The following is a 14,813-nucleotide window of genomic DNA, read 5'->3' as shown; positions in this document are numbered from 1 at the left end:
AATTTTGGCAGAAGGTTTCCCATTGGCAATATTTGAATCTTCATTACTTGATAGCAAGTTCATGCAAATAGGATCAGCACCAAAGTCCATAATTGCTCACAGATTCAACATTGAATAAACTGGTTGACTGCAATCTGTCACCCTTGAGACAATAATTTTCCATAATTGAAAGACCAACATGAGGAGACCCTTTATCCATAGTCTGAATTCCTACTTACATATAAACATCGACAATAAAATTTAGGTTTTATTTGGGCAAAAGCCCTTCTTAAACAGTATTTTATATAAAATGTAATTATAAACAAAAGTTTGATCATATACATCAAAGAATAAAAAGCATGGTTTTTAACATGGATTTATAGAACTTCATATTTCCAAATAGAATAGCTTCTAGCATAGCACATAAAACCACAGATTAATAATGTAATATACCATAGGTTTAGATTTTATTTATTCTCCTATCCTTAAGAAAATCTACTTTCTGCATGACTTTTTACATGATACGATTTTCATAAAAATGAGTACATTCTATCATATTCTATTAATTATCTAAGATAAGTTAACCTTTTCATTCCACTTATTAGTACCTGATTAGTAGTCATATTAAACATTGACTGCTTATTGCCTATTAAGACTAGAATAACCTCAATTAATAATGTATAGTTCACTTACATAGTGTCATGCCCCTATTGGAGTCTCAATCCAAGGAGGAAGACATACAGCTGACAGGGAGTGGGAGTGTGGCTCCATTGGCTGTGGAGGAAACTGGGGAAGGGCAAAGTCTGGCTGGGCAGAACAGAAAAGAGATAGAACAAGGGAGAGGGAGTTCAGAGGAAGATCCAGGCCCATTCCCTCTTCATCCTAGGGCACACAGGGAGGAACGGAGAAGAGAGCAACGCGGGTTGCATGGCTTATGGGAGAGGAAAGGGCCCTGATTCCCTTTATTAGCCACAGCTGGGAAGAGAGTTTAAAAGAAATGCATGCTGAGTGCAGCAACTTCTGGGAGCAAACATGAGTTTATCTTGTGTTGACTTTGGTTATCTGTGTTCCTGGCGTCTTCCAAGCCATGTTGAATTATTGCCGTTCCTTCATGTCTAGAATTATTGCTCCTGCCCTGCTGGACTAATTACCTCATTTTGTCATGATTGGACTTAGTTTTTTTTTTTATTAAATAAAGGGACTCCTACAGATTATCTGACTGTGTTGCCTTTGTGCCACGCCCGGGTCATCACACATAGCTTATATTGGGACTGCAAGGAGAGATCAAGTATGGTGATGTAATAAAGTGAAATGACTCAGGGAAAAAGAAAGATTTTTCCTATTAAGGTTGTTTTTTGTTTTGGCATGTTTGAGTCAATGTTGATTCCTGGGACTACCTGGATTAATCCATACCATTTTCTTGGCAAGATTTTGGAAATAGCTTGCCACTGCCCCATTTTGTAAGACTGAGAAAGAGTAATTGTCCCAAGGTCAATGGATAGCTTTTTGCTTCCAGGTCCATGTGCCCTTACCAAACACACACATTGCACTACAAAAAGTACACTGGGATTAAACAACCAACCTAATGAAAATTACCGATATACGGAAATCACCATTGTAAAATATAGTTTTTAGCTGGCTTTAAACTTATAATTAGGAAAATTCATGTGATTTATAGGTATGTAAACAACTATACAAATATCCTAAATTCTGAATTCCAGTTGCCTTGATTAATGATTTCCATAGCTGTCTTAAAAAGACAACTGACTAAATAGATTTTTAGATTTTTAGGTCACTAAATGTCATTATTACAGTGTGTTTGAAATCACTGCAGATTATATATTCATCTGTGGAACCACAGAAATGACCCTTTGAATTTCAGAATATTCCTTTGGCAAAATTACCATTACAGCCTTAAACAAAACCTTCATATCAAATCTTCTGTTTTGTACAAAATTGTATCCTACAATTTACTCTTCCAAGAAAGACCTGAGAAAAATTATGCATGAGAAAGATACTTTTAAAATGGTTGCAGGATTTTCACAGAAGAGTCATCTATTTGCCCTTACACCTTTCAGAAAGATCTAAAAGGAAGGTTACAATTAATGCCATTGAACACAGAGAAATAGGCATCTTTTCTTAACCAGTACTTGTATATCCTGCCACTCCTCTTTTACAATGAATAAAGAATGCATATTTGTCAGGTCTGTAAGTTAACAACTGGTTATTAAAATGCACTGTGTTACCAAGGGGCTTTTTCCTCTGCATCTGAATAATGCTGATGAAACATTTATACTTGTTTAGCTGGCATTTATCCTAACAACTGTCAAAAAGAATGAACTGTGCCAGAAAAAAGTGCCCTATTAAACTGCAACCATTCATCAATGACTGCCACTGATAGGTCAAATAGAAGGAAATCTTCATACTAACCTAACAATGCAAAAATAGAGGCTATGTATATAGTATGTCCCTAGCCAGAAGTAAATGTATTTATTTTAAGCAATAGTGAAACTATTTTTCTCTTTGAATTTTTCCCTTCAGCAATCAACAATTACTTTCCTCTCTCCTATCTGGGAATGACGTCATCCAGCTATATTTGTGTAAATGCAAGCAAGCTGAAATATCTGAATACAGAACTCCAATCAATCAAGGAGACTTGGGATTGTTTTTCATACCTCTCTAGAAACCTCATACGATATGCCATGGATGAACTGCAGTTGCGTAGTGGCTAGATGCTGTTCTGCATGCTACTTCTGCTGACTCCTGGCTACCTGCAATTTGACAGTTCAAATCTCACCAGGCTCCAGGTTGACCCACCTTCCATCCTTTTGAGGTGGGTAAAATAAGGCACCAAATTGCTGGGGCAATATGCTGACTCTGTAAACCACTTAGAGAGGACTGCCAAGCACTGTAAAGTGGTATATAAGTCTAAGTGCTACTGCTATCTCTAGCTCGGTTCAAGGCAGTCTCAATCAATAAATTTAAATATTGCAAGGTATCACATGGTTTTTCCTCATGTGGTTAGGGTGCTGGGCTGACAATCAGCAAGCTCGGATTTGAGACTTGAGCGCTGATGTGTGACAAGGTGAGATCCCATCATTCAATCCAACCTAGAAGTTCAAAACGATGCAATTGCAAATAGATAGATAGGTACCACTTTGGTGGGCACATTAATCAGGACATGAAAGGAATTCCCAAGTAGGTGTCCCGGGGCAATGGTGATGTCAACAGCTAATCCTTTCAATCCAGAAGCACCTTGGTGCTTCCGATATGAAGGCTAACGAATATTCCAAGAGAATAAGCCACTAGTGACTTTATTTTTAAAACAACTCAGGTTGTATTGTATTTTTTGGACGTGCAAAGATTAGATCATTTTAGTCATTGCAATTATACAGTTATAGTGTGAAGTGATCGAAATTCGGCTAAATAATCTCATGTACATTTAAAACAGAAATAATAATATAAACTATATGCTTCATTGTTTGTTGATTATAAAAACTCAGATACATACTGTAAACAAAAATAATACAAGATCTGAAACATATAAATCCATAACAAACACCTCCAACTAATGGCCTCACTCTATCTGTGATGATTGGTTGCCTTGATTGGTGCTTAATTACATCTCATACTCTTTTTGTGGCATATTAAATGGGACAGTAGTTATGTTTTGAAATTAGTGAGATAAATTATTTTTATTAATTCTAGAGTTGGCATAAATTGGAAAAATACACATAAAGTGCAGTCTTCCTTTACTATTTTTGGTGAATATCTTCTTCCAACTGCCATTCCATCTTATATTTTGTTGGCAGAGGAGATCCACTGAATGAACAAGGTGTTTTATTATACATATTTGAAACACTATCATAATTAAGTTTTCTCAAAGCAAATTTAAGTTGAACTGCTATTCAAAAAAATCTACCAGCTAAAATTTGAATCTGAGGAACAATGCCGGAAGAAGTTTTGGGTGAAATGTATTGGCCAATCTACTATCCTAAAGTATTTGGTTCTGTAAGATATTGCTGGGGTTGAATATAGAGGGATATTCCAGAAGGACTTTTTTAGGAATGGCCCTTCCAATTAGATCTTGATGAAACTGGCTCTAAGCAATCAGCCAAATTTTCATTCTTTTCTTCACAGTCCACATTCAAAGATTGTATGCAACAGATGCTGATTATTGTTATTTTCTGTTTCTTAACATGCACTCCACAGCCTACTCTCACACAGTTATGCAAGATTCCATTCTGTAATGATCATCTATCCCACGATCAACATCAGCAATTTCTCTATGGGGTTGTTACCCTACTTAATGTATGCTTTCTATTTAAAATACTAAGTTCTGTTCATATTCAGAAACTATTCAAGCTTTTCCAAAATTAAAAAGGGAAACTGTATATGCTTTATTTTATCACATTTTTTTTCTCACTGGCTTGCTTAAATTTTCATTATATTTTGATAATGATATATTTCAAAGAATTGCATCTTTTCAATAGACACACAAAGCAGAATTTAGAAGATCGTGATTAATGTACAAATAATTACAAATAATCACCACAAAATACAGTTCATTTATTAAGAATTCTTGAAATCTAATGATGAAGATTTAAGGGATGGGAAGTGATCTGAATATTAATAGTCAGAAACAATTATATAACAATTTAGTGAATATGTGCCGTTTTAATATCTAATATCTCTAAAGTGATAAAATAGAACAGCTGGAGGAAAGAAATCATTTAATAAGAAACCAGATGGTTTCCTGTCATAGGTATTTGTCCAATCTGCTATTTGCACAGCAGGGCTAAAGTTTAAAGGGAAAAATTAATTTACCATTTCATTTGTCTTCTGTTCCTCTTGAAACAAAAGCAAAACATGTCTCCCAATCAAAATAATCTAGTTACAAATGAATACACAAAAATATGTCACTCCTCCACTCTTCAAATATGTTGAATATTTCCAGCCAATGAAGATAAAATAAAGCAAATAATGTTTTATAATGTGTATGTGTGCGTATACAGACATGTATAAATATATTGTATATACATACTATACACACATACACACACACACACACACACACACACACAGAGAGAGAGAGAAAGAGAGAGAGAGAGAGAGAGAAAGAGAGAGAGAGCATGTAGACAGACAAATATTCCTTCACATTAGCAAGGAAACTTACCAGAAAGCAACCACAAACCAATTTCATAATATATGTAAATTCATATTAATTGTTTACAGGTAAACCATGAGAGTAATCCACGTAAGGGTTAAATATATCCTATAAAACTTTCAATAATTGACACCAATTAATAGCAATTCTCAATATTTCTTAACATTCTAGATTTTCTACTGGTACAAAGAAACTAATGGAAGCCATCCACCATGCACCATTAAGCATATACTGTTTATTGAACGAAGACTCTTGTTTTATCATTTTATGTGATACAGCAAATAACATATAGGAAATAACAATATCATATTTAGTTCTATCCAGTAATCCACATGTTTTTCACATTTTTCATAGTGATCAAGTTTCATTTTACTATTCAGCATTTTACTTCACAATTTCTTCTCAGTCAATACCAATTTATGGAAGAATACATTTGTAGTAATATGAACAACCTGAAAGGACACTCCATCATGCTTTTTAGATATGTAAAACAGCTAAGAAAAATGGACTGAAATACATACATTGAATCAGAGAATTTTATGGATTAATATTCAATTAAAACCAGGACTATTCCATTTAGGGTTGATGGATATGTTAGAAGTAATGGAAGATTATTTCATGATTACTGGAGCAAGATTATTACTTGCAAAAGATGGAAAGATTCAGCACTATCCACTATGAAGAAATGATTAATGAAATTGACAGATCTTTCTTCTATTTTCTTTTTTAATTGCAATTTTAGCTTTTTTCCAATTTGGTGTCTTTTTCACTTTTTCTGTTCTAACTTAGTTTGTTGTAGTTCTTATTCTTCTTATAACTTAAAAGTTATATGAAAAAAGGAAGATGTATGTAGTTAAAGCTAATTATGGTGCCAGATGAATTAATTTAAACTTACTTCTAATCACATACTCAGTTTGAATTTCTGTTTCTGTAGACTAGATGTATCCTTTAGAGATTCTACCATGTCTCATTTATTTTTAACTACAGCCCACAGTGTGATGCAATCACACATCTGGTAGGCACATTACTCAATCGTAGTTCTGTATCACTGATGAATCAGATGAAAGGCCATAGCCCCAGTATTAATTCTTGTGGGAATTCCACTATTTATGTACCTCCACTGAAAGAATTCCCCACTGACTCCTAACCTCTGCTACACACCTTCTTCCTTTATTCAATGAATAGATAAAATAGCCAAGAAAATTATATTATATAAAACTATATCTAATTGAAAAATCTGCAAAATGACTTCTTTGAAACTGCCTTAAAATTATATTACTAGTTCATACCATACAATTTCATAAATCTAGGCTAAGTTTGCACATTCCTGGACTTTTACAGTTACGTGGCACAGATACTGAAGTTATTTTTCATAAAACAAGTGCATGATATTAATATTTTTCTAGTTTAAATTCATCAAGTGACCTTTTAATGGTTGCTTGTGGGCCCAAGGCACACAAGGAATATTCAGCAGACATCAGTAGCAATTTGCTTCAAATACATGATGCTCTGTCCCCTTGCCAACATGGATAGCTCATGAAAAATAGCTACTTTGTAACTGAAGCAATCTCATCAGTATAATTTAATTCTGATGGTGATATATGGCTTTTTATGATGACAGATAGCCACTCTGGTAGTGTATGAGCTTCAAAAATCTATAGAATAATATGATTAGTTTGTCAATCAGATGTCATGTATAATCAGAATCCCAAAATATCTAAAACAGAGCAGCCATGGCATTAGTAGTCACAAATAACTTTAAAAAACTAGACTCCTTTTTTTTAATGTATCATAAAGATACTGGCTTCAATGTAATGTATATATCTTGATATTCATTTGAATGGTTTAACTTCAAAGAACTTCTCGATATGTTATAATGGGGAAATAAAAGTCAGATTCTTCACTTATAATAAAACCTCAACTACACAGATGTCTAGGAAGTCAATGAATTGAGAAAACATTCATTTGTGATTTTAGATATATTTTATTTTATATTTGAATATGAAACAAATGTCCAAGAAATTTTCAGCAAAATTAACCCAGCTTTGAAATGCTTTCCCAAAACAAACTTTCCCACTGATTATTTTCCTAGTGTGATGATGATGACGATGATGATGATTAATGATGATGATGATGATGTTGACGACCATATTGTGACATTAGTCAGGAGATTACAGTGCAATTGCTGAATAGTAGTTTGGCTTTCAAATTGCTAACTCTGTTGTAGGAAACACTTGCCACAAGGGGTTGAGCTGGTTTCTCACCAGAAAAAAAAGACAAACAACTCTTCCAGTGGGTCATTCAAGGCCCCCTTCCTCCCCAGGGTTGCCTCACAGGATTCAGAGGGCAGGAATCTGACTGCCTGCACAGAGCAGCAACTCATCCCCTTCCCACACCTATTTTATCTACTTGCATAGAACATGCTTTTGAATTGTTAGGTGGACAGAAGCTGAGGCGAGTGACGGGAGTTTATCCCGACACACAGTGCTAGGACTCAAACTACTGGAACAGAAACCATGTCCAAGTCATTAAGGCTGGTGCAGCACCTCTTTCCTAGTGACAGTGAAAAAAAATTACTGTATTTTTGCATTTTGATTACTGAAAATTATTGAGGTTATTGAAATTTATATGCAATAATATTGCCACAATTTAGCAGACATTTTGAGACAAAATGTGTCTGTTAAATCACAGATGCTTTTGAAGAGACAACTGGACTTTCTGGTTTTCTTTAAAGATGTTTCACTTCTCATCCAAGAAGCTTCTTCAGCTCTATTGACTGGACCCTAAATAATTGTACAACTGAAATCATACACACAACCTTCTTCAATGCTATTACAAATCAGGTCTTGAACAACTGATAACCAACAACACTATAGACTGAACAACTGCCTCGGTCTCATGTCTTCTGCAATAGTTTGAATTTAATTTACCGAATACAAACAAAGAACCCTTTTCCAGTAGTGATCACAATATGATTGACTTTTGCCTCAACATCGTCCTTTGAAATGCTAGCGATGTCATCCCTAGTTGTAACTTCAAAAGAGCAATTATGATCTTATAGATAACGATCTCATCCCTCGATTGTAGTAATCTCTATTCACTGGATGCAATACTGTTGAAGATCGTTACAACATATTTTTACTTGAAGTCAAAGAGTCATCAAACTATATGTTCAACAACAACTCAAAAAACAAAACAAAAAGCAATTACCCATATCAATAAAAACTAGTCAAGAATCTACTCTGAGGCGGAAAAACAAATCTGGTCACGTTGTAATTCCAAAACCGATATAAAAATTTATGCCACCAGATAAAGACCCGAATGCACCAATTACCACATTAAACAAGAGAAAACCTTCCCAGCACCAATTCCACCCGTGCTTTTTACAATTTTAGCAAGCAACAAACTAAAAAGACTCAGGTCCATCCTCATGATTGGACCTGATGGTAAAGACTGCAGCGACGACACCATTAAAGCCAACATCTTTAACACATTCTTCGGCTCGTGTTTGTAAGCAGTAATGGATCATGCCCAATGTTTCCTAGCGTACCGCAGACAACAATAATGATCTAATACATATCGATTTTACAGTAGACAACGTTGAAAAACTCATAACTAAACCATCTCCTCTATCGGACCGGGATGGAATATGTGCCTACTTCTTAAGAAAACTATCCGCTGCCATAGCCAAACCTCTAAGCATAATCTTTGGAAAGATCTTCAGAACCAGCTCCTTGCCCAACCTATGGTTACAAGCCACAGTCATTCCCATCTTTAAAGGAGACCCAAGCCTAGTTGAAAATTACAGACCAATCTCCTTGTATGCTGCGTCACATAGCAAGTCATGGAATCAGTGAAAGTAACCAATCCATCATCCTCCATTTAGAGACAAACAACTCTACTCTCAATAAACAATTTGGTTTCAGAAAAAAACTATCCTGTAATCTGCAACTCTTACACTGCAAAAACATGTGGACTACTCAACTCGACCAGGGCAAAGCAATAGACGCAATCTACATAGACTTCTGCAAAGCCTTTGATTCAGTGGTACACGACAAACTACTCCTAAAAATAAAATCTTATGGTATCTCTGGACAACTGAATAACTGGATAGAAGCATTCCTGTCAAACAGACAACAAATGGTCAAAATTGGGAACGCCCTATCAAATCCAGTACCAGTCAATAGTGGTGTTCCCCAAGGCAGTGTTCTAGGACCAACTCTTCATAATCTACATAACGACCTTTGTGATCATATCAAGACAATTGCGTTCTCTTCGCTGATGATGTAAAGCTGTTCAATACCACAGACAATACTACTACCCTTCAAAAGATCTAGACTATGTATCTGAATGGTCTAACATATGGCAACTACAAATCTCAACAAATAAATGCTCTGTCTTACATATTGGTAAAAAAAATCAGAAAAGCCAAAAATACAAGCTGAATAGTCAAGATCTTGTTGATGACCCAAGCTCTGTAAAGGACCTGGGAATACTCACTCTAATGATCTAAGTGCTAGAGCTCACTGCAACTACATAGCCAAAAGGCATTAAAAGTTGTTAACCTAATCCTCGTTGCTTTTTTTTCTCTGGTAATATCTCACTACTAACAGAGCATACAAAACATTGCTAGACCAATACTCGAATACAGTTCATCAGTCTGGAATCTTATCACGTATGTGATATTAACACAATTGAGAAAGTCCAGAAGTATTTCACAAGAGAGTTCTCCACTCTTCTACCGTTATAGAATACCTTACGCCACCAGACTCGGAAATTCTAAAACTAGAAAACCTCGAATTACGCTGCGTGCCGGTCCGACTTAAGCATGGTATATAAAATCATACATTGCAATGTCCTACCTGTCAATGAATACTTCAGCTTTAACCATAACAACTTTGACAAGAGCACACAACAGATACAAACTCAAAGTAAACCGCACCAAACTTGATTGCAGGAAATACGACTTCAGCAATAGAGTGGTCAATGTCTGGAATACTCTACCCGACTCTGTAGTCTCTTCCCCAAACCCCAAAAACTTTAACCTTAGACTGTCTACTATTGACCTCACCCCTTTCCTAAGAGGTCTGTAGGGGGCGTGCATAAAGCGCACCAACGTGCCTACCGTCCCTGTCCTATTGTTTCTCTTATTTTTTTTTTTTCTTATATGTACCCATTTCTATAATTCAAACTATGTATAATTGTGCTAATGATGTAAATTGTGACAACTGGATGGACTTTAGAAAAGAATTATTTTTTATTTGGGGAATAAGTTCAAATTACTTTATGGAAACGATTTTCTAAATCTATTTTTTCACATCAAATATAAATTGATTAATAATTTAAAATTATTGTTCAGATTAGGATTACACGATATTTTTTCTAAACCAGGGGCACCTTTCTTTTCTGAATAATATGAGAGTAGGAGCACCCAAAAGTTGTATTCAATTTCCTTCTATATATATTTTAAGAAAAATAACTAATTATGTAACAATCATCTAAGTCATTTGTAATCTCTCTTTCTGTCACATAAACATTTTTGACTTAATAAAACTTTTAAAGGTCTCTCATTTAAGTCACCGAAATAAGTTAGTTCTAGAAAAACAATGCATGTACAACAAACTCTTTATCCTCATATCAATCATTCTATTTAATTTAAATAAAAACATTCACATTCATAATCTTGAAAGTGTAATCCAGCATTTAAGATTTGTCATTTAAACCTAAAAAACATAAAAATAATTTAAATATACACAAAATGGGGAAAGTGATGCCATGAAAAGAAAAAAGAAACCTTTTAAAACTTGCAATAGTGAACAGATGGGAAAGACTTTCTACCCAGCACTAAATTAGCAGCTGCCACATCAATGTAATTTTATACAGTCTAACATCTTGAAAGGGACTTTGTGAGAACTTTAGGCCTGGCAGCTGCTTTTGAACAATATAACAAGCTTGTCTTAGTAATTACTTAAAATCAGATCTGAGGCCTATAGAATTTTTCAGCTTTTAAATTTCTATTTGGAATTATAACTTTTAGACAGATGTGTGATTCTAGGAAATCAACAAATATTAACATGAAATATAAAATTGACAAAATTAAATGCCTATATCCATGATGGCGAACCTATGGCACGCTTGCCACAGGTGGCACGCAGAGCCATTTGTGCCAGCACGCAAGCAGCAGGCAAACTTACCTCACTGGGCATATGCGCACCTCACAGCTGATTTTAGGCCGGCTTGAGGAAGGCTTCTGCAGGCTTTGCAGGCCGAAAACTAATCCCATTTTGTCATTTAGTTTTTCCGAAAATACTGGAAGTAATGAAACAGGGCTAGTTTTCAACCTGCAAAGCCTGCAGAAGCCTTCCTCAAGCCTTGGGGAAGTCGGAAGGGCCTCAAACTGGCTGAAAACCAGCTGTGAGGCTCAGTGCAGGTAAGGGGGCAGCGTGGGTGGGTGGGTATTACATGCGCATGCGTAGGGAGTATGGGGGGGCGCGCACATTGCCTTATGGGTGCTGGCACGTGAGTGCGCGCATGCAAGTGCGTGCACAATTTTTGGCACAGGAGCCCCAAAAGGCTAGCCACCACTGGCCTATATGTTAAATCAGTTGGCCATATACTTTTATTTTTTTTCCTAAACTCTGAGTTGGTCATTCTTGTGAATTCAGAATCCATGTGGCCTTCTGAAAGCCCCAAAAAGAAAATCTTCCAAAATGTGAAGAAAAGGCCAAACTATTTATTTCCCATTTGCTTTCTTGTATACATTTATGTATAGTTTCTTAACAGGAAAAATAGCTATGCGCCTGATAATGGATAAATATCTTCACTAAAAAAGGAAGAAATAAATTAGCAAATATACTAGAAAGATTAGTGTAAGTAGCATATGTCTGAGACTATGTCTCAGTTTTACCAATAAAAATTGTATACAAATCAAATATTGATTATGCCTACCTTTACTGAATAATTAAGGCAATACATGTAAAAGTGATGCATAGATATTTCTGTATTCAAGTAATTAGCACTTTCAGTAAGTGAAAATACCCATTGTCTCCCAATTATTACAGTAGTATGTATTTAGTGGAATCTTGTCCAAACCACTGCATGCTACTGAGTCCAGAACGGATATTGGTTTCAAAAGAAGACCCATTTTGTTAATGGAACTTTTCTGACAAAATAAATCACTTATTTAAAACAAAATGTAATCTTGTTTTTAAAGCTGTTCCTTAAATTTTCTTGACAAGATTCTTCATTACATTGAGTAAAACCTCCTTTGTTGTGCATTGCCATGAAACATATCATATTTTGAACTATTCATATATTTTCCAGCATGTATATCTATATGTCAGTTGGGAATTTTAATGATGCCAGTATATATTAATTATTTATCCTTCCTACAGAAAATGGAACCAACAAGCAAGCTTAAAAACAGAAGGTTTGGACAGGAATTTATTAGGAAATCTCAAGACAGTCAACTATATTAAAAATACAAAAACAGTTAAAGAAACCAAAACTCCCAGAAAAAAATGATAAACCATTTTTATATTGTTGCCAAGAAAGCAACATGGATATAACCCAGTTATTTTCAGCATAAGAATCCATTAACAAACCACAATGCCGAAATGATCAAATGTGTGTTGCAACATCAGAACACAAAGTTCACTTTTTCATAATTGAATTAAAATACTTCTGGCATGTACATCAGGGACAGAATTTTTCAATTCTCCCTTGTTTCCCTCCCCCTCCCATTGTTTCCTGGGCATCTATGGTCACCAAATTGACTCAAGAGAGACTTTATTATTCCAGAAGAATAAAGTGCTATATCTTAACAATTAATATAATTGTTAAGCACATTTAATTTATGACAAAATATTGTGCATGAAATATTTCTAATGCAATGGATTTTTATTTAGTTTTTATTTATTTAAACAATTAGGAATTTGTACAACTGCTTTTGAAGTATATTATATAAAGATACAGAAAGCTATAACAGCTTTTAAAATATAGCTATATCAAAATCAGATGAAAAATGCAATTAAAATAATATAAAATAAAAACAGCAGGAAGAAAGACAAGAGATAAAATAGCAAGAGAGAAACCTAAAAAGGGGTGGGGTGGGGCAAAAAATACTGTTTATTAAAATTTTGAACAAATAATCTTCACTTTGCATCAGATTTGTGCATGCGTAAGTCTTGCGGAGGACATGTTTAACAAACAGTAGAATACAAATGCAGTTGCCATAATTAGCAGCTCCTGAAAAATGGTCTCTCCATGGCAACTAATCCTGTATGGTATGTGATATTTAAAACCACGTATTGCCCACATATTGAGAATATGTATATTTGATGGCAGGACAGTGGAAGGGAGACACTCATGTTACCTAAGCTGCATATGGAATGATATACAGCATTGTAAAGTATGTTATGATCCATTATCAAAGTGACATGATAAGTGACTTGGTATCATTCTTTAGCATTAGAATCAATAGTATTCATGCTAGATTCAATAATAATCTAAACTATTTATTATTACTGTCTCAATTTTTTAATCTGTATATTAAAGAATATTATCCATAATCTATGCCAGTTGCTGTATCAATATAAAAATATATTTGATGTCAATTAAGTAAAATTGTTGTATTGGGGATTGTTAAACAGGAATATAAAACACTAAGTATAAAGAATGTTCTTTGATAGTCAAATAGTATCTCTGATTAAGAGTTTCAAAAAAGATCCCTAATGCTAGATAAAGCAAGACACACATCTAATATGATGTTTTTATTTGTGAGATGCATATACAATAAAAATGCCCTTGTTTCCCAAAGGATGTTATTTATATAGAAACCCAACAATAATATTTGAAGAATTTATAAGTCTATGAGCTACTCTACCAGTAAGTAAGTACCAGTGATATAGTACAATTAATCCCATGTCACTATGTATTATGAGCTGCAGCAATGAATCAGCAGCACAGTAAACCAATTAAAAAAATTAGAGGCACATTGAGCATTTATTCACAGTTAGGAATCAACCTTTTTGTCAACTGCATTCAGCTAGTTATTTATTATATTATAACTATACCTGAAGCAACTAAAAATGAAACTAGATAACTTGATTTAGGGATGGGTAAATTAATAACATTTAATACAGAAGAGAAGTGTCAATCAATGTTGAATGAAATGAGAGTTTTGGATCAAAAACATGTTTATATTTTTTATTTTCTGAACATTTCTATGCAGAAAATGCTGTTGCATTTCTGAGCAAAGAAAGGCAATTACATAAATAAATCAAGTATTTATATTCCATACCTCTTGTAGTCAGCTATAGAACATTGAGAGGAAGAAATCCATCACTTGGAGTGTTTGATTCTTGTCTGTTCTGGAATGTAAACAAAATAATAGTTAAACTGGGTTGGTTGTAATATAACATATGATATTCCAAAAGTTATTTATTTTGTCTTAAATAGCACTTCAAGAATGATGATTCTGCTTTCCACATATCATACATGTATGTCTCTACATCTACATATCTTCTATTTTAAACATATGCATTTGATTGTTCTTCTATATAATTAATAGGATCAGAATAGCCTTTTGCAGCCAAGCCAATTTTTTTTATCAGTAACCAACTCTGCTGGTCAGCATGACTCATGATAGAAACTTGCTTTCTTTAAT

At 34.4% G+C, this 14,813-nt stretch overlaps 1 protein-coding gene across 1 annotated transcript in view; it reads right to left on the bottom strand.

The window, feature by feature from the left end:
- Nucleotides 1–14,519, bottom strand: part of DLGAP1 (DLG associated protein 1) — a 174,292-nt gene extending 159,773 nt beyond the window's left edge. The window contains exon 1 of the mRNA XM_026671857.2: nucleotides 14,448–14,519. The gene's annotated coding sequence lies outside the window, so the exon portion shown is untranslated. The remainder of the gene's footprint in view (nucleotides 1–14,447) is intronic.
- Between the last annotated feature and the right edge of the window lie 294 nt (nucleotides 14,520–14,813).

Source organism: Notechis scutatus, chromosome 3 (genome assembly GCF_049901735.1).
Source record: "Notechis scutatus isolate UNSWTSFEM ecotype Mainland chromosome 3, rNotScu1.2, whole genome shotgun sequence".
NCBI lineage: Eukaryota > Metazoa > Chordata > Lepidosauria > Squamata > Elapidae > Notechis > Notechis scutatus.
Note: the sequence above shows the minus strand (reverse complement) of the source record. Positions and strands in the feature narration are given on the sequence as shown.